This window comes from Sebastes fasciatus, chromosome 17, assembly GCF_043250625.1.
Source record: "Sebastes fasciatus isolate fSebFas1 chromosome 17, fSebFas1.pri, whole genome shotgun sequence".
Classification (NCBI taxonomy): domain Eukaryota; kingdom Metazoa; phylum Chordata; class Actinopteri; order Perciformes; family Sebastidae; genus Sebastes; species Sebastes fasciatus.
This window is the reverse complement of record NC_133811.1, coordinates 9,821,025-9,843,756: the sequence shown is the minus strand read 5'-3', so window position 1 is coordinate 9,843,756 and position 22,732 is coordinate 9,821,025. Positions and strand designations below refer to the sequence as shown.

At 42.1% G+C, this 22,732-nt stretch overlaps 1 protein-coding gene across 1 annotated transcript in view; it reads left to right on the top strand.

Moving 5' to 3' along the window:
- The window catches only part of nrsn1l (neurensin 1-like), a 131,682-nt gene that overhangs the window by 95,628 nt on the left and 13,322 nt on the right, over positions 1-22,732 (top strand). Inside the window, exon 3 of the mRNA XM_074614553.1 lies at positions 2,753-2,819. The gene's annotated coding sequence lies outside the window, so the exon portion shown is untranslated. The remainder of the gene's footprint in view (positions 1-2,752; positions 2,820-22,732) is intronic.

Sequence of the window (22,732 nt, the reverse complement as noted above, 5' to 3'; positions counted from 1 at the left end):
AACCCACAGAACAGTTTAATAATGAAACTTTATTAGAACAATGTGCTGACAATAGAGGCTAATATACAGTAAGTATGCATAACATGATCTGTTGCTCAGTAGAACAACACGACAATGGGACAAGTCATGTGTGTAATTGGAGATCCTACATTTCAGCCTGTTATGAGGAGCTTCAGTGGTTCTCTGTCTCCGTTTGGCAAAGCTCACCCTTGCCTCCTAGTGGCGAGGGAGTAGGTTGCACCTCTCGAGTGAAGGATGAGAGCTTGTGTGTGTTTTGCACGTGTCAGTGTGGGTGTGTCGCTGCCAAGGACCTGTCCGTCTAGTCCAAGTGCGTCCTGTAATCTGCCTGACACGCGCGAGGCCCCCAGTGACTCTCTGTTATTAGGCCCATTAGACAGCCCGGGATGAGGTTGAATTCTTATTAGCTCAAGTGAATGTGTGTGCATGCGTGTGCACTTGCACGCGTGTGTGTGATGAGTATGTAATCTGTCTGACACCAGCCAGCCAAGAGGGAGAGACACTCGAGGGATGACGGATAATAACTCGTCGGCGTTCGCAGAACAGAGGGAGCAACCCGGAGTGACTGGATGGCAGCATGGGCTCTGATTTATTTTACAGTTGCTTGTTGGTAAATTACAGTGTTGATGACAAATCTAAGTGTACCAGTTTGATCTTTCTCAACTCACCACTCTAATCACAAAATAAAAACTCGAGCTGCAACCTAATTTTATTTGCGGCATTTCCCATTCAAGTCAGGCCTCTAATTCCACAACACTCTCCTTTCTCTCAGCCATATCGTCCCATTCCATACTCATTTGTTGCCCCTCTATCATATCACAGTGCATTTCCCAACCAATAAACGGAGGCACTCTTCTGTAGAAATGTATTTATCTTTCACATAAACTCCATTCCGGCTCCACTGGTCTCTCTCCAGTAGCTCTCGCTGGCACTTAATTTCTATTAATGGCTCTGCAACTGGCGCTCCAATCCAATCCACTGCTAGTCAGGCACATGAGGAAATATGCAAAGGCAATTATCCTCTGTAATGTGCACGGGGCCCCGACCGCTAATGCATCTGTGCTCATTGTGTGTTGCAGGAAACATGCATACATTAATTGTGATGCAGAGGCTAACGTGTAGGGTGAAAAGTATGTTCGTAAGTGTGATGTTAGTCAGGTCACATTGTTGTAAGCATTGTGGTCGGTTTCTTGACAAACAAACAGAAGAATTGACTTCCACGGAAACACACACACACCAGGTATCTATCAGCGCAGCACAGCAGCAAACCAGCTCGCGATAATAATCATCATCAGCATTGTCCGCTGAGTAGCTTGTAAAGCCTTGTCTTTTTTCTACACCCCCCCGAGTGATAGCAACAGTGTTTCTCTCGCTGTGCCATTGTTTCTGGAGAGTCCTCCAATATCTACTCAGCTGTCAGCTGGTTATAGATTTAACACAGCTCACTGGGACAGTGACAGGAGGCCAATAACAGGCTCCTGGGCTTGTAAAGCTTCCATCTGCAGAGGAAACACCGAGCAAATAAACCCAGAGGAGCCGACACACGACGCACAACCCTATTAGAGCCGCTGTAATGACACGGTGGAGTGTGTTCACGCACACCAAGGTGTGTTAAAAGTTTTATAGTGTGCGGTCAGTGATGAGTTGGGCTCAGATATGATGGGATGAGGCCTAATAGGGTGTTTTATAGATGCTGTGTCTGTGCGGGATGACGGTCGTTGTGTGTGTTTGCGAGCACATGTGAATAAATATTTCTTTTTAGAGGGCCTGTGTGTGTGTGTGTGTGTGTGTGTGTGGGTACGGAAGCCCTGAAAAGCAAGCGAGAATTGTTTTTTTTCTGGTGATCCATTTTCAAAGTCTGATCTAAATTATTTTTTCTTCTGTGTTTATGACTTAAGGACTGGTGGAAAACATGTTTTTGTCAGGATAATCTTTCTACATTCTTATTTTTTTGTCTGTCAAACAGGTAAAAAAAAATCTGATCATAAGTACATTTTTTTCCTGTCTAAAAACAAGTACATTTTTTTCTTTCCTTTTTTTTAGGCAGATTTTACTTAGTTTTTTTTGCCTCTTAGGGAACACAGGTGAACAAAAAAAACTTTTTCAGGCTGATTTTTCTAAGTTCCTTTTTTTTTCTTTGCCTCTTAGGGAAAACAGGGGGATGAAAACATGTTTTTCACCTGTTTCACTGACAAAAAAAAAGGAACTTAGAAAGATTATCCTGGCAAAACATGTTTTTTCCACCTGTTTTTAAGTCATAAACACAGGAGAGAAAATGATTTAGATCAGACTTAGAAAATGGATCACCAGAAAAAAAAAATCCCTACTTGCTTTTCAGGGCTTCCGTATATATGTGTCCACAGCAATATAGTAATATTTTACTGCCATGCTGTCATGCTTATCCGCATCAGCATGGCAGCAAAATATCAGATCTCTGCAGTTCACGTAAATGTTATGGATGGAGGCCGACCCCATGCATTACACCCTATCCCTCTGAATATGCCAAGATACATCACACACACACAAACACACACACATACACACTCACACATGTACCACCTCCTGACCCTGCCTGATATGAAGGTTTACCAGCCGTCTCTCTCTGGTGGAACTCATCTACCTTGAAACCTGAATTCCTGCCGCGCTTTCCGCTTGATCAGTTTGCGTTTCTTTTACTAGACATCCATCGAGTCCTGTAAAACCCTAAACAACTACTTCTTTTTTTTTTTTACAGTTTGCTGCAAACCAGGACAGCGGATGGAGAGGAAAACCGTCTATTGTGGCCGAGGCGATAGAAGCAGGTAGCCTTCTTTATGACGGACACAATAGACTTGTCTGTCAGACTCTGACAGGCAGAAGAAGAGGGAAAAGGCGCATTTTTCTTTGTTGAGTGCAACAATAATCAATGTAGCACAGTATAGAGGATGAGCGGGTAAAAAGAAGCGTAAAGAAATGTGTGAGCAATGTTTCCCAAGGAGAGATGAACAGATTGAAAAGGCCTTGCGAAGATAAGTGGAATACAGCACGTATAATTATTTGCAATATATTTGTTTGTGTTTTTTATGTAGGTGCACTTGTGTGTGTGTGCAGAAGTGTGTGTTAAAAGCAGGCCTAAGGGGAATGAAATTCCAGCCAGTGAGCTCCATCCCAGAGCTAAATTACACAAGCCAGCCATGATTTCATGCTTCACTACATTACTTCTCCTTCTTCCTCTGCTCTCTGCACTATCTCCCCTCCTCTCCCTGTCTCATTTACCTCTGCTTTAACCCCGCATGGATCTTATCTGGTTAAAGAGCGAAAAGAGGTGAACCACACAGCCATGCGCCATGAATATTTCATCTGTGTTTGGATTACCATTTTTCTCCAAAGATTCATTGTTCAATGTATAATACATGCAGCGTCGCACCTCTGCGCCTAGATCATAACCCCTGCCCTTCTAATCACAGGCGAAGCGTACCCTCACCTAGCCAGCCAGGCCAGCTGTGTGTGTGTGTGTGTGTGTGTGTGTGTGTGTGTGTGTTTATGTGTATCAATATGTCAATGTGTGAGTCAGGATGGTGGTTTCTGTGTAGGTGGACGCAGCAATAAATGCATGTGCACTGACAGACTCGTATTTGTATATATGAGCGCACGTTTGAGGGGTGTGTGTGCGTGTAGGGAGCTAGGGGTTAGAGCGAGGCTAAGACCGGCTCATCTTTCACACACACACACACACACACACACTCCTCTACCCTCAGGCTGGATTAGATGATGAGGTGGGAGAGTGAGTGAGATTGGAAAGGAGAGGGAAAAAATGTGTTGGTAGGAGGGAGAAAGAGAGCGAGTAACAGATTAAGAGTGAAATTCAAGTCTTTTGGCTGCTGGCTCGGCTCCAGGTTTAAGTTGCAGCTGCAATATTCTTTCAAATGATCTACCTCCTTTTGGATATACTGTAGTGTGATTTTGCCAGCCCACACCATTTGGCTGGTCTGACGGCTGCCTTCATCTCCTCCCATCTTTCTATCGCTAAATGAGCACTGAATAGAGAAGCAGGCGAGGCTGTATAGATTTGAATGGCTCACTCGGTGGGTGTTTGATGGGAAAAAAAATGGGTGCACGAGCAATTCTGACCTAAACCGCCCGTATCTCTTCATAGCCATAGAAATGGGCTCTTTTAAATGTATAGTTTCTCCGAAAATTACCATACAAGTAATTCAAAACAGTGAGGCTCAGACAGGCAGTGAATATTTCAAGAGCGTTTGACCTGAATATATCTGAGAGATCTCAACGCATTCACCTTTTAGCACGCGTGTGCGTGTGTGTGTGTGTGTGTGTGTGCGCGCGCCCAAAAATGATGTCATCTTTCTATCTTGCAGAAGCATGAAGGCAGGCGTCTGACAGATTCAAGCAAAAGCTCATCAAAGAGGAAATTATTCCCATTTACTCCATTTCCAGGAATAATCAGAGTTGTCTCGGTGCAGAGGTCACACATACACAGTCACATGCGGTTGCATTTATTCAGGACGTTCTCATTCCCAGGGCATTAAATACCGAGGCATTGTCACGGCCGTTGGCATCTGATACCGCCGCACACGGCTCCCTTTAGCGCCAGTATGAAACGCACCGGGCGTTCCATTAAACCAATCCGCGGCAACAGTGAACGCGGCAACAGTGAACGCTCCAAGAAAGTGCACCTGGAGTGTGGTGATGTTGTTTAAAGACTGAAAAGACAGACACCAGGAGGGCAGGAGAGGAGGTGGATGGGTCCAACAAACACAAGGCTTTCATCCAGGAGACTGCTGTTTGTGTCCCGTGTGTGTCACGTTACAATTAGGGCTGTCAATCGATTAAAATATTTAATCGTGATTAATCGCATGATTGTACATAGTTAATGGCGATTAATTGCAAATTCATCGCACATTTTTTATCTGTTCAAAATGTACCTTAAAGGGAGATTTGTCAAGTATTCAATACTCTTATCAACATGGGAGTGGGCAAATATGCTGCTTTACGCAAATGTATGTATATATTTATTATTGGAAATCAATTAACAACACAAAACAATGACAAATATTGTCCAGAAACCCTCACAGGTACTGCATTTAGCATACAAAATATGCTCAAATCACAACATGGCAAACTGCAGCCCAACAGACAACAACAGCTGTCAGTGTGTCAGTGTGCTGACTTGACTATGACTTGCCCCAAACTGCATGTGATTATCATAAAGTGGGCATGTCTGTAAAGGGGAGACTTGTGGCTACCCATAGAACCCATTTTCATTCACATATCTGGAGGTCAGAGGTCAAGGGACCCCTTTGAATATGGCCATGCCAGTTTTTCCTCGCCAAAATTTAGCGCAAGTTTGGAACATTATTAAGCCTCAAAGCTAAATGACACGGTTGGTACCAATGGATTCCTTGGGTTTTCTAGTTTAATATGATGCCACCTTCACTGTAGCTTTAAAACTGAGTCCGCTACAACCTCCGAAAGATCGTTTGCGTTAATACGTTAAAGAAATTGGTGTCATTAAAATAAATTTGCATTAACGCGTTATTATTGCGTTAACTTTGATAGCCCTAGTTACAATCGTCTGTTTGTCCGTGTCCCGTGTTCACAACATTCAGTGTCATTTTTCACTGTACAAACGTAGTAGTTTTAAGCCCAACCATGTAGTTCTTTCCTAAACCTAATGGTTGTGTTGCCTAATCCTAAAGTGACACCTTGGGGCGTGACAAAGTGACGAGTTGGGATGAGAACCTGTTGATTTATTAGTCATACATATGGATTTAATGCAATGTGTTTGTCATTTTTAAACAAACAGCAAGTTTCGATCCAGAGTTTTTCACCAGCCTCAATTAGCACAATTGATCTGTTATGTCAAAGCAAGAAAAAAAAGTGAATTTAGGAACAGAGGACTTTTGTAGCATTACTGCTCTCAGAACCAAAGCATTTACCTTTTTACTCATCAAAATGCTGATGAAGGCTCCCCGAAGATGAAAGTTGGTGTCTTGTTTTACTTTGAATTAGACTCCCTCTTTGAACCGCTTCTTGTTTGTTTGTGATGGCGAAAAAGCTCGCAGCATTTGTAATCAAACCCCTCGGGACCGCCTGTCTTGGTTTGGCTCTTCAAACTGCCGTGTGCATCTCATTGTGTTTATACTTCTTTTCTTTGAGCACATCATGAAGAATCTCAGGCTGGGCTTTGACTGCTGTGTTCAGCATCCTCTTGGTGTGTGTGCGGATAAAATGCACTTTTTAACTTGCGACATGCTGAGAGTTGTTGTTGTTCAGTTGAAACTAAGTCATAAAAGACTAGCAATCCACATGGGAAATATCCATTTAAAGCGGTAGAACGTGATCCTCTAGTGGCCTCGAGTACAGCTTCAAGTTTGTTGCAGTCATCTCAAATGTCAGCGCGGCAAAATCAATAAAAAAAGAGGACCATTTATGACAGAAAAAATATCCTTTATTTTGATTGAATTCACACTGCAGAGAAAAGGGATTCTTATTTTTAACCACATCATACAAAAAACTCATGTTTTGTAGTGCTGGCAATGGCAGTAAAGCAACCATTAGATTCACAGTGATAGATTGCAGAGGCCAGTACCTCAATCTGCCAGCTCTCTTTCTTCTTCATCATGCTCCTCTTCCTGTCAGACCTAAATGTTCCTGTGTTTCCTCTCCAGGTCCATTTGGACAGGCTCAGGCTCCAGGTGTTTGCTCTTCCCTTTACATCCAAGTGTCCTTGTTCTCATTCTTTGATTTGTTTTTGGAGTGGAGGTCTCCCCACCTCTCCTTTTCCTCTGCAGCCAGTGTGGGAACTGGACCACCAGACCCAGCCAGACTGGGTCCGGCTTTGAAGACAGTAAAAAGAGAGAGAAGAGGTGTCAAGGCTGGTTTTGAAACCTGCTGGTTGTCTGTGAACTCGAAATGGTTTAGAAAATATCTATCTTTACTTAAAGGTAAAAAGCAGTTTATAGTTAGGGAAGCCATACATTTACTCTTATCGTGTTATATTTGTACTCCATACCGAGAATTTTCTGTCTCAGAGGGATGATGCTTCCCTCTTAGATGTGGACCACAGCCTGTCCTGTTCCTCACTCAGTCTGACTAATAGGATGATTTTAAATCATGAGATCATTATATCTCATATCATTTCAATCACATCATCTTTGTTCTTACCGGAACGCTGATTAGCTCTCAGTAACAGGAACAGTTTTGCATTTTGGGAAACACGCTTATTCATGTTCATTCTGAGAGTAATAGATGAGGAGGATTGATACCGTTCTCATGCCTCTGTGTTGGGAACAGAGCTAGAGCCATGAGGCGCGAAGCTTAGCTCAGCATAAAGACTGGAAGCAGAGTATAAAAGCTAGCCTGGCTCTGACCAAAAGTCACTGTCACTGTCCAACACGCTCTCATCCCAACTCATCACATACTGACGCTTTGTCAGACCCCTTGGCGTCACTTTACGGTCGCAGTAAACACGTGTTAAATGTTGTGAATTCAAACAAAAACACTTGCTTAGGTTTAAACCATCGTGGTTGGGCTTATAAAATTACTACGTTTGTAAAGTGAAAATGAATCTTAACGTTGTGAGCACGGGACACGAATGAACAGCTGATCGTAAAGTGAAAGTGAAACTTAACACATGGGACATGAACAGCGGTCTCCTGGATGGAAGCCTTGTGTTTGTTGGACCCATCCACCTCCCCTCCCACCCGCACTGTGTGTCTCTTTCACTCTTTAAACTATGTCACAACACTCCCGGTGCACTTTCTCTGAGCATTTAATATTGCCACGGATGGGTTTACATTGTAGTTAACGAAACGCCTGGTGTGTCTCTTACAGGCACTGAAGGTACGTGCCTTGTGCGTTGGTATGACATGCTGAGGGACGTGACAAAGCGTTGTTATTTTACACCCTGGGAATGAGAACGGACTGTGCTTTCACCAGCCAACATTTAGTCCGTTTTAATCAAACTCTGGTGTGGTTCGTTTTGGCAGTTGTGAATGTAGTAATCATACTCTGGTGCGGACCAAAACAACCTCTCACAGGCGGTCTCGGACCGTTTCCAAGGGAACCAAAACGCGTGTGCTGGACGCAGGTAGAGGTGTTTGCTTGAAATCTGGGCCGAAGAGAACATATAGAATATGCTAAATAAAGTCCCACAAAAATAGAGACGTTTATAAAGGCATTCGAGATAAACTGGAGGAGAAGGGATTCATGTGCACAGTAGATCAATGCCGAGTCAAAGTGAAAAAGCTTAGACAACAATATATCAAAGTACTCGATTCCCTGCATAGAAGTCGCAGCTCTCAAGACGAAAAAAAATAATTCGCTCCTTCGTACACACACCTCAGAAAATTTATGTTTTTATTCGCTTTAATTTGTGCACTGTGAAACCGAACCAGACTAAATAGAAAACAAACTCAATTTCTCTGTGATTTGGACTGGCCAAACGGACTATGGCTTGTGAAAGCACCCTAAGGTATAGGCCTACCAATATCCACTTCACATTTCACACTCAAACCTGACAATCTCAGAATATATATTTCCAATTTTAGGCTGCTTCCATGTGGCTTTGACTCAAAAATGCAAACTCAAAATGAAACCTTATAATCTGTCATTTAATGGTCTTGTTCCCAACGCATTCCAAATTAAGGAAAGCAGCTAATCTGGGGTCTTTTCTTAATGGGCTTTACTTTAAGCCTGTTCTAAACTAGGTACAGTATCAGAGCGTCTATTCATAACTGAGGACTTAGCTCAGAAATCACTCTCTACTGCACTCTGATATATATCCGTTTATATCATTAGACACATGGAAGGATTAGGCCCTAATTAGAATTTTATATACAACACCTTCCTGTGTTTGACATACTGAACAGTACGCTGCATTACATTCATCATAATGTAAGCTTACCTCATGAAGTGATTTACGTCTCTGATAATAGTTGTAATACACGTCCGCCTGCAATTACACACACACACACACACACACACTCATACACACACACACACAGCTTCCCACACTCAATACTTCACCCTGTCTGCCACCACTGGTGCGGTCTATCAATCAGAGTAAGCTGACAGCTATGGCTAATGCTCCCCTTTTATTTAACCGTGCTTCATAATTTACCATTAGATTACTGGGTTTAGATCATATGCAGCATATGTCGTGCTGTTTGTAGTGCTCTTTAATTGTGATGCACACTCTGAGCCACAAAACACTGTCATTTTATGACATTTTGAGGCATATTAGACATAAGCGGAGTCAAAAATCACATGCTGATCTGTGAAAATGTGCTATAAGGAATCTAATTATATAGCTGCTTCTAATGATTGGACATGAAGCTAAATGTTACCTGAAAGCCAAATACAATAAGTAGATTTACTCAATATCAATATAAGTGATTTGGCACAACATCTGCGCATAGACATGTTAACAACTTTGACAGTCACACTCCATAATTGGCAGGCCAGGGCATGCTTAGTTATTCAGCGATAATGAGAATGGCCTTTTCTCTCTTTCTCTCTCTTACAAACACTCAGCCATCTCCTGCAGATGTTCAACAGAAACACTGATTTAAACCATCAGCTCTTGGCCACGTCGTGCCAACTGGACGCATGCCCGTCCTTCAGTAAGACTTGAGTAAACACCAGTAGGCTCGCCGTCGTCGTCATCAGCGCAGAATGTCTGACTTGAGGGAAAGCACAAGGCGAGATAACTCCGGAGCCGTGAACTTTAATCGACCTCGTTGCCGGCTCGGATCTATCATCTTAACTGAGGCGATCCGGAGATGACAGCCCTGCACATCCATCATGGGAACTGCTCAGCCCTGACACACATAAAAACCTGAAACGGCACAGAGTCAGACTCAATAGAACCGAAAAGTTTCAATTTGATAACTTTTCCCAATCTTACAGGACATCAATCAAACTCGTGTGACTTTGCTTCGACTTTCAGAGTCATACACGCACCCAAAACATATATATGGAAATGTGCTGTTTCCTTTTTGTAGTGCCCTCTGGTAAACTTTGCTTTACATTTTAATACTTGTCTCCATTCTAGCAGGTCTATTTCTTTGTTAAATCCCCTCTGTTCTGGCTGCTGTATCCCCCCATATAGAAAGGTTAAACACACCTAAGCAGAGACATTGTGACTGATGCCGGGGCTGTTTCTAAATGTTAATGACACCCTCCGGGCAGAGCGCTGTGCACCGCAGTATCCTACTGTAGAGTTATAGTGTGGCGGTTATGCTATAGTGGCTCCATCTGTGCACGCACACATCAAGCTGTGTGTGCTAGCGCAGACACACACACACACACACACACCAGGGACGGTCGACTGTACAGCTGGCACGCGGCCAGGAGTCCTTCCACTGAGTGGTCAGGGAGAGAAATCAATCAAACATGGCTTGTCAGGCCCCTGAATCCATTATGGCAGGGAGAGTGGTGAGGCTTGAGTAAACAGGGATGACAAGGAGAGACAATTAGCAAGAATTCAGGCAGTTGTTAGAGGCAAGCTCTGGGATTTGGTGGTCCTGCATGGCCTAGTTTGGCCCACCTCGGCTTAGCTCCGTCAACGGGCTCGGCTCGCAGCTTTATTGCCGGTAATTCACTAGCCCTCAGTGTTTTATGCCCCCTCTCTTTACAGCCTAAGCAGGCCAAATCCATTTAAATAAACACCAGTGCTGCAGAATGATGGCTGAGGTGTTTAAAAGCACTGATGCAGGACCAGCACATACACTGCATCACAGCTGGGGCCATTACGGCATTTCAGGCCAATAGAGTGTACAAGTATTAGATCAGACACAGACAGGAGATCTCACTGCAGCCTCTTCGGATTTATATACCGTACAGTAGTGGTGTACATGACTGCTTTTTTTTGTACAGCGTGCATTGATTATACCTGCAAACACGGTACAACACACCCAATCTGTATGCAGGAGTTACTCGCCGGAGATCATTCCCCAACCTGCGAAATTAGTCACAAGATTTGCTGTGGTCGGATCAGGAGAGGAACTGATTTAGAAACAGCTCTCTGTGCGAGTAAGTGTGCGGCCATTACTCATACGTAAACTCATTACATTGGTCTAATAGCTCTGTCTCGTGACTCTGCCTGTGCCTTCCTATATGGAAAGAACATTAGTGCGGCCTATGTATGGAACACAGTGTTGGAGTTCATTCATTCTCCTCTATGGTATGGATCAGACAGATAATTAACTGCAGAGACATGAAGTCATTGTTCAGTTAGAGATATGGGCCCGCTCTAATAAGAGCTCACACTGTGGAGTGGCGAGGAGAGAAAGGGACGAAATTACAGGGAAGGGGTCTGCTAATGTCTGGTGAATGACTCGCACTGTCTCTTTGCACTGCATGTCACATCCTACAGTCCCTGTAGTATAGTATTACTGTGTCCCCGATCCACTCAGAAATATGTTTTGCTCGACTTGGATGTTTGAGCTTCGCCGTTCAGAATGACGTATGTGCAGACTTTGACATTGGAAGGCTGTTTTTACACATTCATCTGCTGATGGAGGAAAGTTTCTCACCTTAAATCTCAGTCTAACACGTCTATCTACGAGCAGGATTTGTGACATCACAGTGTGACATAACACAAGTGTGATGTGGAAACCTGCAATCTCCCTGAGACATAACAAACACTGGATTGTAAAATGAAACTTCTTTGCAACTTACCACCAGCAACTGTGGAACAGTATGAAACCGACTAAAAGACACGTCGGCCTTGTGCTAAAACAAAACAAAACCTTTTAAAGTTTAACATGAAACATATTTGCACTTTCATAATGTAAGCATTTTTCCAATGAAGGAGTAGATCATTTTAAGTTTTATGTGAGATAATCAGACACAGTTTATTATTCAAATCACAATATTTTTGTGTCTTAAAACATGTCTGGAGGGGATATCTTTTGTGTGTGAGCTTTGAATTGCAGTTTTAATCTCTATTTAGCATAAATGATATCAATAATGATATCATAAATGATAAAAATGAGTCCACATACAATATATTTTATCGACACGCACAATGTTTGAATGTTAGTTTGTGGTATTATTGGGTCTGTTTTTATTTAAAGGTGCTCTATATGATATTCAGAGCATCAATTTAGCAGCAAACAACTATTTGAACTATTCAATCAACTATTTGCTATGCAAAGATATAGTGGAGTAATGCCTCTGTGTGTGTTGTAATCCGAGCTTCTCTGTGCTTTGTTGACATAGACGGGCTGGCCGCATGTGCCTTTTTAGTGCATGTTGGTGCATGTGAGCGTGCCCCACTGGCTAGCTCATGGCATTCGCTCTGCACTGCTCTCATATGGCGGTTACAGTTGATAGCACCGACGGCGCAGTTGCGGTAGCGCAGCACCCACCCTCCGGTCCCCCCCCAGGTAAACACTTTTAGCTCTGTCAGCACTATTGCCATTGTTTTCACTGTTAGCGCTGTTAGCTGTGAGCCACTGGCTCAGCTGTTGCCATGTTGAGAGCCATGTGGAGGCAATAGAAATGCTCCCAATCTTGCATTTAGCACCTTTAAACATAACCTAACCATTTTGTCTGCTGCTGTAGCAAATAGTTGATGCTCCATATCTCAAAACTGCAGTCTAATATAACTTTATGTCTTAAAACTCATCTGTTTTTGATGAGATTTTGATGCATACAATGAATTCAAAAGAGATGTGTAAGAAGTGAGAAAGAGGAATATTAAAAGGGCATAATCATGCTCTGCATTAAATGGACATTCAAGTTTTGTTTTTTTCTTTTTAGAGCTGAGCGAGTTCCCCTCATAAAGTAAAATTTATGTCCCCTGCTCGGGTGTTGTCTGGGGCTCCCACACAAGGCCGGCCTGTGCTCGGCCCAACCCATAAATCCTAACTTTTGAATGGACCTCTGTGCTGGACTCGGGAGCCCCTGTCTGCGAGGCCATGGAGGGAGGGCCCCAAATTACAGAACCTCCACGAGCGGTCCAGTAGGAAAACAACTGTGAAGTTTATCACATCATTCCAAGAACGGCAGGGAACCCTCACACCGCAAGGCCGTAGAGGCATCCAAGTTTATTTGTTACTTAAGTGTATTTGGTGAATAAATGGCTGCAAGAAAGGTCTGAAAATCCACAGCGATTGCATGTCTCAGAGTGCAAGGCTGCTACATTCAATCTATCCCTGTGGGATATCATGCATGCGTGTGGGTCTCGGTGGAATAGCTAATGCATTGTATATATACATGTCTGTGTGCTAGAATATTTATCAAAGGACAACAACACAGACTAAAAGCATCAAATAAGCAAAGGTCGCATACTTTTACACGCATGCACATACTGTTCTTATATCGGTCCCATTGATTCCCCATCCTTTGCACGACGCCGGAGGGCCAACGTTCACAGAAGACAGAGACAGGGCCAAGTGGAAGATTATTCAGAATAACATATAGCTCTGTATGTGTGAGTCCTGAGAGGAGTGAGTGACAGCATCAGAGCAAATGGTGATGAAATGGTTGCATCACAGCTATCTGATAGCCGTCTCTATACTCGGTATCCTCTCTTCTCACATGTATGATTCATATAGATGCATGGAGGATTCCTTCAAAGCTCTCACATGTTTATGAGTCCATAACATCTGACGCATTCATGTTTACGCTCCCAAGCCACATTTGACATTTTCTGGATATGATGAATCATTAATGATGACCTCAATAGGCTTTCACATCTTTGGCCCACAGATCAATAAAGTGGTTAGGGGAGTAGGTCAGCGGCTCTCCAGAGGTGGCTGTCAGTGTGTGCGTGCTTGTGTGTGTGTGTGTGTGTCTTTGAGCGTGCCTCCAAACAGTCACACCCAGCAAGTGACTGTAAAATGCTGGTGCTAATTGGCGGCCAAGCGCGGCCCTGTCTCCGGCGCGACGCTCCGGGGCTGGCAGAATTGTGGCTGGTTTTTCCAAGTTTTTTTTTTCTCCAAGCTATCCCTGCCTGCGAGGCTGTGGGAGTTCCATCCATTATTGATCAGATCCAAGGATGAAAGCAGGAACGCTCAGTGGGGACTGAGCATCTTTGGCCCCACACAGAAAAAAACAAAACAAAAAAAATCTGCCTTGACCGACAACTCTGTGTGAAAACAGACAAGGAAATATCTTTTTTTAATCCATATTGAACCAAAACCCCCCAAAAGTAAATAAGCTAAATTTATGTAAAATGAAATTAAAGGCGTGAAATGGTGTGAATCTTTACTCACCCCCAGCATTTATAGAAGCACAGTCCTCACTGAGATTTTTTTTTGTACCCAGATGATGACATTGTGTTATGCGTTGCTTTGCCAGCCTTGGCAGCCACTCAGCTCAGTGCTGTTCAATGATTCAGCTGTGTAGAATTGACCTCCACCTCACCTTGGCAATGCTCCCCGACCAAATGGACGTTTGGCAGCCAGAACACACACTGGATATACAAGCATGTGTGCACGCCAGTGATAACACACGCCGACTCACAGAAATACACACACACACGCACACACACACACACACACACACACACACACACACACACACACTCTCTGGGAAAGGTTACAATGCTGCTTGAAACAAAGGGGCAGATGGTTGACAATGATACAGTGCCAGCACTGGCAGGGTGGTTAAAATATGCATTTCTGTTTGTGTGCGCATTTATATGTCCCGAACACATACATCTCTCTGAGGTAGCTTTTACTGGGCTAAAGCACGCCTCACATCAGTCTAAACTTCTCCCAACAGCGTGTTTTCATGATGCAGATGTGTGTATTTGTTTTGGCCGGGTTTGCGTCTCTCCAGTCCCACAGCAAAGCCAAGTGCTTTGCCAAAAGTTGCTGTAATATACTTTGAAATGTTGTGATGAGCTATAATCTCAACCACTGCTGGTGTTGAATCATCATTTGAGGAAATACGGGGGAATTTGCAGATATGAAACAGTTTTTGGGAAATGGAAAAAAACAAATGAGATTGCGTAAAAGTGTAATGTTTCTTAGAACTTCTTCCCATTGAGATATTTTTGGGGAAACAAACATTCAAGTTATAACCCTTACAATTTCAGTCCTGGTTGATTTGGCAACACCCGTGGTTGGTTTAATACCACAGGTCCCAAAATTCAGGGGGAAGAAAACACAGCAAGCAGGCTAACATGAAATGAGATTACTAAAAGTAGCACTGGATTACGTGCTGCATTTTCTTGTGATTCCCTTCTCATGAGAAGGCAATTGGAATCCAATGTGGGAATAAGTGGGCAACCTCCGGGTCTAAGAAGTGAAGCCAATGCTGAAGTGCCTTAAACTTGCATTCTTTCTAACAGCCAGCAGGGGGCGACTCCTCTGGTTGCAAAAAGAAGTCTGATTGTATAGAAGTCTATGAGAAAATGAGCCTACTTCTCACTTGATTTATTACCTCAGTACACATTATAAACATGAGTTTATGCTCTCAATCGCTAGGTTCAAGTCTTCTTCAATACAGCATGATGTTCATTTAGTAAATTATGGTCCCATTTAGAGTCAAATAGACCATAAAGCAGGGTATGCTTTAGGGCATGGCTACCTTGTGATTGACAGGTCGCTACCACGGCGTTGTCTGGTCTGGGAGTTGTCCGTGTTTTCGTCTTAGAACCTTAACCCTTTCACAGTGTGTTTTCAGTTCATGACAGTTGATTATAACCTTTTTGGTCACCTAAAAATGTATTCAGCGTTTGGTTGTACTTAGCTCCACCCTCTCTTGTCACTTCTGGTTGCAAATAACCAAGATGGCGATGGCCAAAATGTCGAAATCGAGGCTTCAAAACGGCAGTCCCAAAACCAATGGGTGTTGTCACAGTGACTACATCTACTTTTTATTTAAAGTCTATGGTGGTTATGGTAGACTCCTCCACTAACAATGAAAACAACTGTTTAGAGTGGTAATTACTGAATGTAAACACATTGAATGGGTATTGCAGAAAAAAATGCAGACCATAAATTGTATCACAAATGGGTTTTAATTTCATAAAAAAATCGGGTTTAATTAGCGGGCTGCAGCCCTCTCCTCCAGCTTCCTCGCCTGACTTCTTCTTTACATGAATGAGTCTGTCCACTCCATGTCATTGGCATATTCAATGGCCATCCACTCCAATCCATCCTAGGTCGTTAGCCCTGTCTGCGAGGCTAATCATCATCTCCTCTGGCTCAAGTTAGCCAAAGAGAGAGCATCACCAGAATGAGACAGTTAAATATTCATGTCCCACTGCGGTGTAATATCCTCCTCAATGATGTTTGAACCTTTTGACCCGAGGTAATCAGCAGTAATCACACGGTCACGCCGAACAGTGATAAATTTGATCTGTAGATGGTCGAGTCTGATGAGCTGCGCGTCAGGCAAAAAGCTCAAACTATGATCGCCACATCCAGCAGACACACGCTCAAAGGCGGCGTTCCTGGTGACAGACAGTTCATTTCACCCTCAGGCATGTAGGTATGACATCACTCGATTAATAATGGAGCAATTAATTATGACCTATTAGACTGATGAATTAGATTAGATAGAGAAGGGGGATGTAGCCATGTGATAATATTACACTAGGATACATTAATGACTTCTTGGGGAGCGAGGTGGGGGGCGATGTAGGGTAGAATTTATATGTGCCAGTTTGGAATGACATACAGGCAGCTATCTAATTATCAATGATAAATGGCGTTATTGATATGATAATGATTCCTCGCCCCCAACATATCATATTCTACCGTTGTAATGTGATTACACCGAAACCCGTGGATCTATATTCTGAGAATTTGATGTCTCGTAATGTGACAGCAGACACCATCTTAAATGAAAGTTTCATATTGATGACACACTTAGCCTCATGGAAACCACTGGTGCATTCAAGGTATCTTTGAAGGAGCCGTATGGAGGGTATAAAGACGTTATGTGACTTTTAAATATTTATGTAGTTGTGCCGTCGCAGGAGGAAAACAGATGCTTCCAATAATGACAAACATGACGATTGAACTTTAAACTCTATTAGTATGACAGCATAAAACACAAGGGATTTTTTTCTTGCATAAACACATTTGGCATTTGCTTCTTAGAACAGGAAATACATTACCTCATATGAAATGAATAAATTAGTCTGATGTATGTATGTTTTTATTCTACTATAGGGTAAAAAGAAACTTGAGAATTTGACACATCCCATTGGCATTTTTCTTGACATTACCTCGCAGAAATCATTGGTGTCCTCAAGTTTTAACTGAAGCAGCTACATGTGAGATCTTTAATAGATAAACACATCATATGGCTTCAAATATGTATGCTGTTATTCTACTGTGTGAAGACTAAAGAAACAAAGGATCTTGCATTGATAAACTCAAGTGAACAAAAAAAGCCCTGGGCTGCATTCCACTGACATCTAGTGCCAGATTTGGGAACTGAGATAACACACTGTGTCTGACCCTGTGCAGGTGTGTGTCTGTGAACCCCCTCCTCCAGACACACGTACACACACACACACACACGTTATCCACTTCCCCATACATCAGTGTAGTCTTATTGATCTGCTCGATATGACCTTGAATGATCAGACAAGTGGAAGCGCCGCGTTGGAATGAAACCCATCCATTCCCTCTGTCTGCTCTCCGCCGCTGTAATGACTTGAGGGAAGACGGGGAGGCAAAGGAGCCCATTGAGATGGACCCCTGAACCAGTCAGCTCTGCAGCGGCCTTATGTCGTGGCTAGCCTTCCCTCCAGGCGCAGTCTGTTCCGGGTAAAGGGAAGAGAAGTGGGTCAGTCTGTCTGAGATGTGAGAGATGAGACGTGAGCTGTGTAATACTGTAGATCGAATCAGATAGATAGACAGATAGAGCTCAATCCTTAGCAGGATTACGTAAGTGGGTTTGCTCCCAGGATATAGGCCTCACATCTGAATACGTAATATAGTGCATTAAAATGATAATCGGTAGATGAATGATGAAATTTATCCTCTTGGGGCGAAAGATGAAGAGGAGCCATGCTTCAGGGCTTAATGGAAGCAGGTTTTAGTATGTTTCATCCTGTAACATATAGAATCTAACGGGATATGTAAAACAATTTCCCCTGCAGCTGAAACATGAATAGTTAATAATGATGATTTTATCCTATAATTTCAAATCACGTTGGTGACTACTGAAATCAGTATGTAGCGTAGAAATGTCACAAATGATGTAAAGATTTGGTGGGTGATATGCTGGCCTGCTAACTCTTTGTATTTGCCATAGATATGATTGAAACATGTAACTAAATACATTTACTCAAGTACTGCATTTAAAGGAACAGTGTGTAACATTTAGGGGGATCTATTGGCAGAAATGGGATATTAAATTTAAATTTGATAGCATTCAGCCCCTAGATGTTGCATTATCCCTCCCCCGTTCCATTGCATTCGCTTCACAACAAATGGTTGCCAGTTTGGGATATTTTAGGGTCTAGTAGAGTGAGATTCAGACAGACAGTCATGTCAAGTGATGAATCTTTCATGGTAGAGTAAAAGTCATTTCGCAACATTGGCTCACAAGCCTTGTCGGAAGTGGGCACCGAATGTCAAATATCTTCCATAGAGATAAACAAAACATTAATTTTGGACTTCTCAAATAATATTTTAAATGATTAATTCTCAACCATAATAAGTTTTTCGAAAAAAAAGCCCTACTTTTATTTGTGACCTTTGCTCAAAATTCTGTGGATGTATTATTTTTTAAGGATTATTCGTATCCTTCAAAATATTATCAATATAACCTTTAATAACTATGTTTTCTATGTGTGTATAATCACCTGAAAATAAGAGCATATAATAATAATAAGCATTTCCTTTAGCTTAGAATGAGCCGTTTATATCTACATAGGGAGTGGGTCCTCTTTACGGAGCCGGCTGCCATGTTTTTACAGTAGCCCGTAATGGGAAAACCAAACACGGGCTCTAGATAGGGCCAATCATGTTTTCACGTTTTCGCGTTTTCACGTTTTCACGTTTTCACGTTTTCACGTTGCCACGTTGCCACGTTGCAATCTGCAAACTCACCGCTAGATGTCGCCAAATCCTACACACTGCGTACATTTTTGAGGTACTTGAAGTACTTTACGTGAGCATTTCCATTTTCTGCTATACTTTATTTTTTTACTCAATTTCAGAGGCAAATATTGTACCTTTAATTTACTACATCTATTTGGTAGCAATAGTTATTGGCTGCTTTGTAGATTGTATTTATTATATATATGGTCCTCATAAATACGATGCAGTAGAGTTAGTCAATAATGAGCTGATCCTACTATCAAGTATTGTGTCTGTATAGCCAATGCCAGATTTAACATATTCCTCTATAAAGCTCCATTCTTGTCCATGAATGTCATCAATATGAGCCACACCGTTGCACTGTGTGACATTTTTCCGTCCTTACCACGAACACAGTTACTGTTCTTATTTTGACTCAATCCCGCATACATCGTCCTGCCGCCACAAATACTCCCTAGAGGACCAAATGTGTAGTAATCTGCATCTGAAAATAGTCCCCAATAAATGTTGAATTTACTCCTGTTTGACTAATGTTTGCTGGAAAATACAGTGCCCAGCAGGAAATTACTTTTTTAAAAATAGTCAATGTATTTGTGACCTTTTTTAAGATTTACATCTTCAGTAGGAACCAATGGGCATTGGCCTTGAGTGCCACAGACAAGGTAGGGAAGTCAGAAAGTAGCGAGAGCCTAACTAATGCATTGTTGGTTTTGGTCTTTTAATGGGATTTGTTGACAATAATATAGTCAACAGCCTTAATATCCCTAAAAAATGCTGCTTATACACAATAATATATCTGTAATAATAATCCAACATTATGATACAGTATATTACAACCACTCATTCTGCCTGAATGATACTTTAAGAACATTTCGTATTACTATTATTGTATTACTAAATAGCACCTAATGCAAGACTTTTACTTATAATGGAGTGCCTATAAGTAAAACATCTAAATTGGTATTCCACCACAGACAAACAAATCAATCAGCCACAGTCAAAAAACATATTTCAATAGAAGTAACTGTCTAAGTTTTGCACCAGTATGGACATATTGTGACAGCTTTATTTTTGCCTTATGTCTCCTCCAGACTCGACTGGCAATCTAATTACAGTGAATACTGCGCATGCACTACTTACAATATTTTCCAAAACAGATTTTTTCCCTCCTGACAAGCACAAGTGAGAAGCATAAAGCCCAAAATGAGAATACATTTAATAAAAAGGTTTTTTGAGACACGATTTTATAACCCGTATTGAGCAATAACGAGCAGTACCGTCATGCAGGCGCACATCAACACGTTCACACGTGCACGCACTCCTCTGCCTCTTCATCATAGGATGTGACACCTGACGGCCCATTAGTTCCCAAAGTGCTATTCTATTCTATGAATTCTTCTCCTTATAGAATATTTAGACTCTGTGTGTTCCCCTCCGCTTGTCAACATGGGATGCATTATTCATGTTAATGTGCCATTATCTGACGCTCTGCGTGATGTAACGTAGCCATTCCACGGCCCCGCACCCACAAACACATCCAGTGACCTTCTGAACTGTGCACTGCCATCACCCTGCCTGCAGCGGTGCAGCAGCAGCTCCGCTCCATATAACATACAGAGGGAGAGTAAATTTGTGCTTTACAGGGGCTTTATTGTGCAATTAAAATGTGTGCTTACTAAAAGCACAGCTACATTGAAGATAACAAAAGATATGAGGTTTTTAACACAGCTTTGATGCATCCATAACTGTGTGCCTCCAATACCTTGCTTTAAAGAAAGAGATAGAGAGCAGCAGAGTGAATTTAACCAGCTTTTAATTATGCAATTATAAAGGTATGCCTGTATTTGAGATAGAGTGATGTATCCTGACTGTATGCTTGAATTTAAGAGAGATATGACACAAGGGAGAAAAGAGAGGGAATTTGAGTTAACAAGCCTTTAGTGCAATTAAAAGATAAGTCAAAGCCCGCCTGCGTTTGAGATAGAAGGACGGAATGATTTTGAGGTTTAATATGTCTTTTGTGAATCCATAAGGTATGTCTGGGTTTGAGATATAGAGAAGAAAAGGAAAATTGGTAGACTTTTAACAAGCTGTAAAAATGTGAGCTCACAAAACACATGTGTTTGAGATGGGCAGAGAGAAAGACGCAAAGAGGGAGGGAATTTAAATTAAGTAGTTTGACATTTTGGGTAATACACTAATTTGCTTTCTTGCCGAGAATTAGATGCAAAGATCGGTACCACTCTGGCTGGCAACAGGGTGAACCAGGTAGCTCAAAGTGTAAAAACAACAGTTTGCCGACATGAAAAATTGTTGAAATTTGTTGAAACAATTGAAATTGTTGGTTTTACGCTTTTGTGCAGATTAAAGAAACAAGTGCTGGTAGGCAGATTTTGTTACCTTTAGACACAGCCAGGCTAGCTGTTTCCCCACGTTTCCATTCTTTATGCTAAGCTAAGCAAACGGTATGCTGGCAGCAATTTACTGTACCTACATGAGAATATCAATATTCTCATGAAACTCTCAGCAAGAAACTGAGTTGGTTTGTTTAATTATTTATTCTTATTTGTTTGTTTTATTGTGTGTCCTTTTATCCTTTTTTTTGTTTATTTCTATGTCTACCTTGGTTATATTTCACGATGGTGGCTCACGTCTTGGAAAAATAGTTATAAAGAAAAAGAAACTGAGTAAGTGTATTTCCCTGAAAGGCAAACTATTGCGTTGAGTTCTAAGAATAACATTTGATGCGTTCAAATGTATAACTGTGAAGCAAAGGCTTCAAGGCAGAAGGGTGAAGAAGAAAATGAGGTGGACTGGAAATTTGTCCTTGAGTTTGAATGTCTCTTTATATCTCTATTAGCATTCCACTGAACTGCTAACTTGTCATAAAGTGTCTCCCGGTGCATGCTGGGATAGCGGCCACCATCCCTACCACCCTGACAAAGATTAGACAGATGCAGAAAATAAAACACTGAAACTGTCTTTCCCAGTCAACCAACCTAAATATTGTGGCTTTTTGAAAACGCTTTACCCTTTCTATTTGACAAGCCAATAAATGAAAGGCTTTTCACAACTAATTAACATGATGCCTCGGATGTTCCGCGGTATTGACAGTGGCTTTATAGGCTGGTGTGGGTTGATGCACGGGTTATTTTTAAGATACCAGACAAGCACAATGCATAATTTATCACACCAAAGGATAACCCTCCCAAGCTGGTGAATAAAGGGAAGTAATAAGGGCAGCCAGGCATGCAGCTGAAATGACTGATAATGCTTTACAACAGCCTCTAAATAGAGTAGATGAAAAAAAAAAAATCCTGTTTGCACATCATCTTAAAGGGAAGTGTAATTATCTAACAGCCAATCAACACCTAGCACTCACTTCCTGTGTCTGACCTTGCTGGACTCGTAACCATGGAAATTTCTTTCTCTCTCTGATAGAGCACAGCTTGGTCATACAAAAACCTGTGTGTGTGTATACGTATGTGTGTGTATGTGTATGTGTGTGTGTGTGTGTGTGTGTGTGTGTGTGTATGGACGACAAACACAACCAGTTTTCCATGTCTTTCTTTCACAAGGGCACCTTGGAAACAGTCTTATCCTGCCTTTTATGGCTTACCATACTGTGTCCAAATAACAAATATGATGAACCACTACCCCCATACACACACACACACACACACACACACACA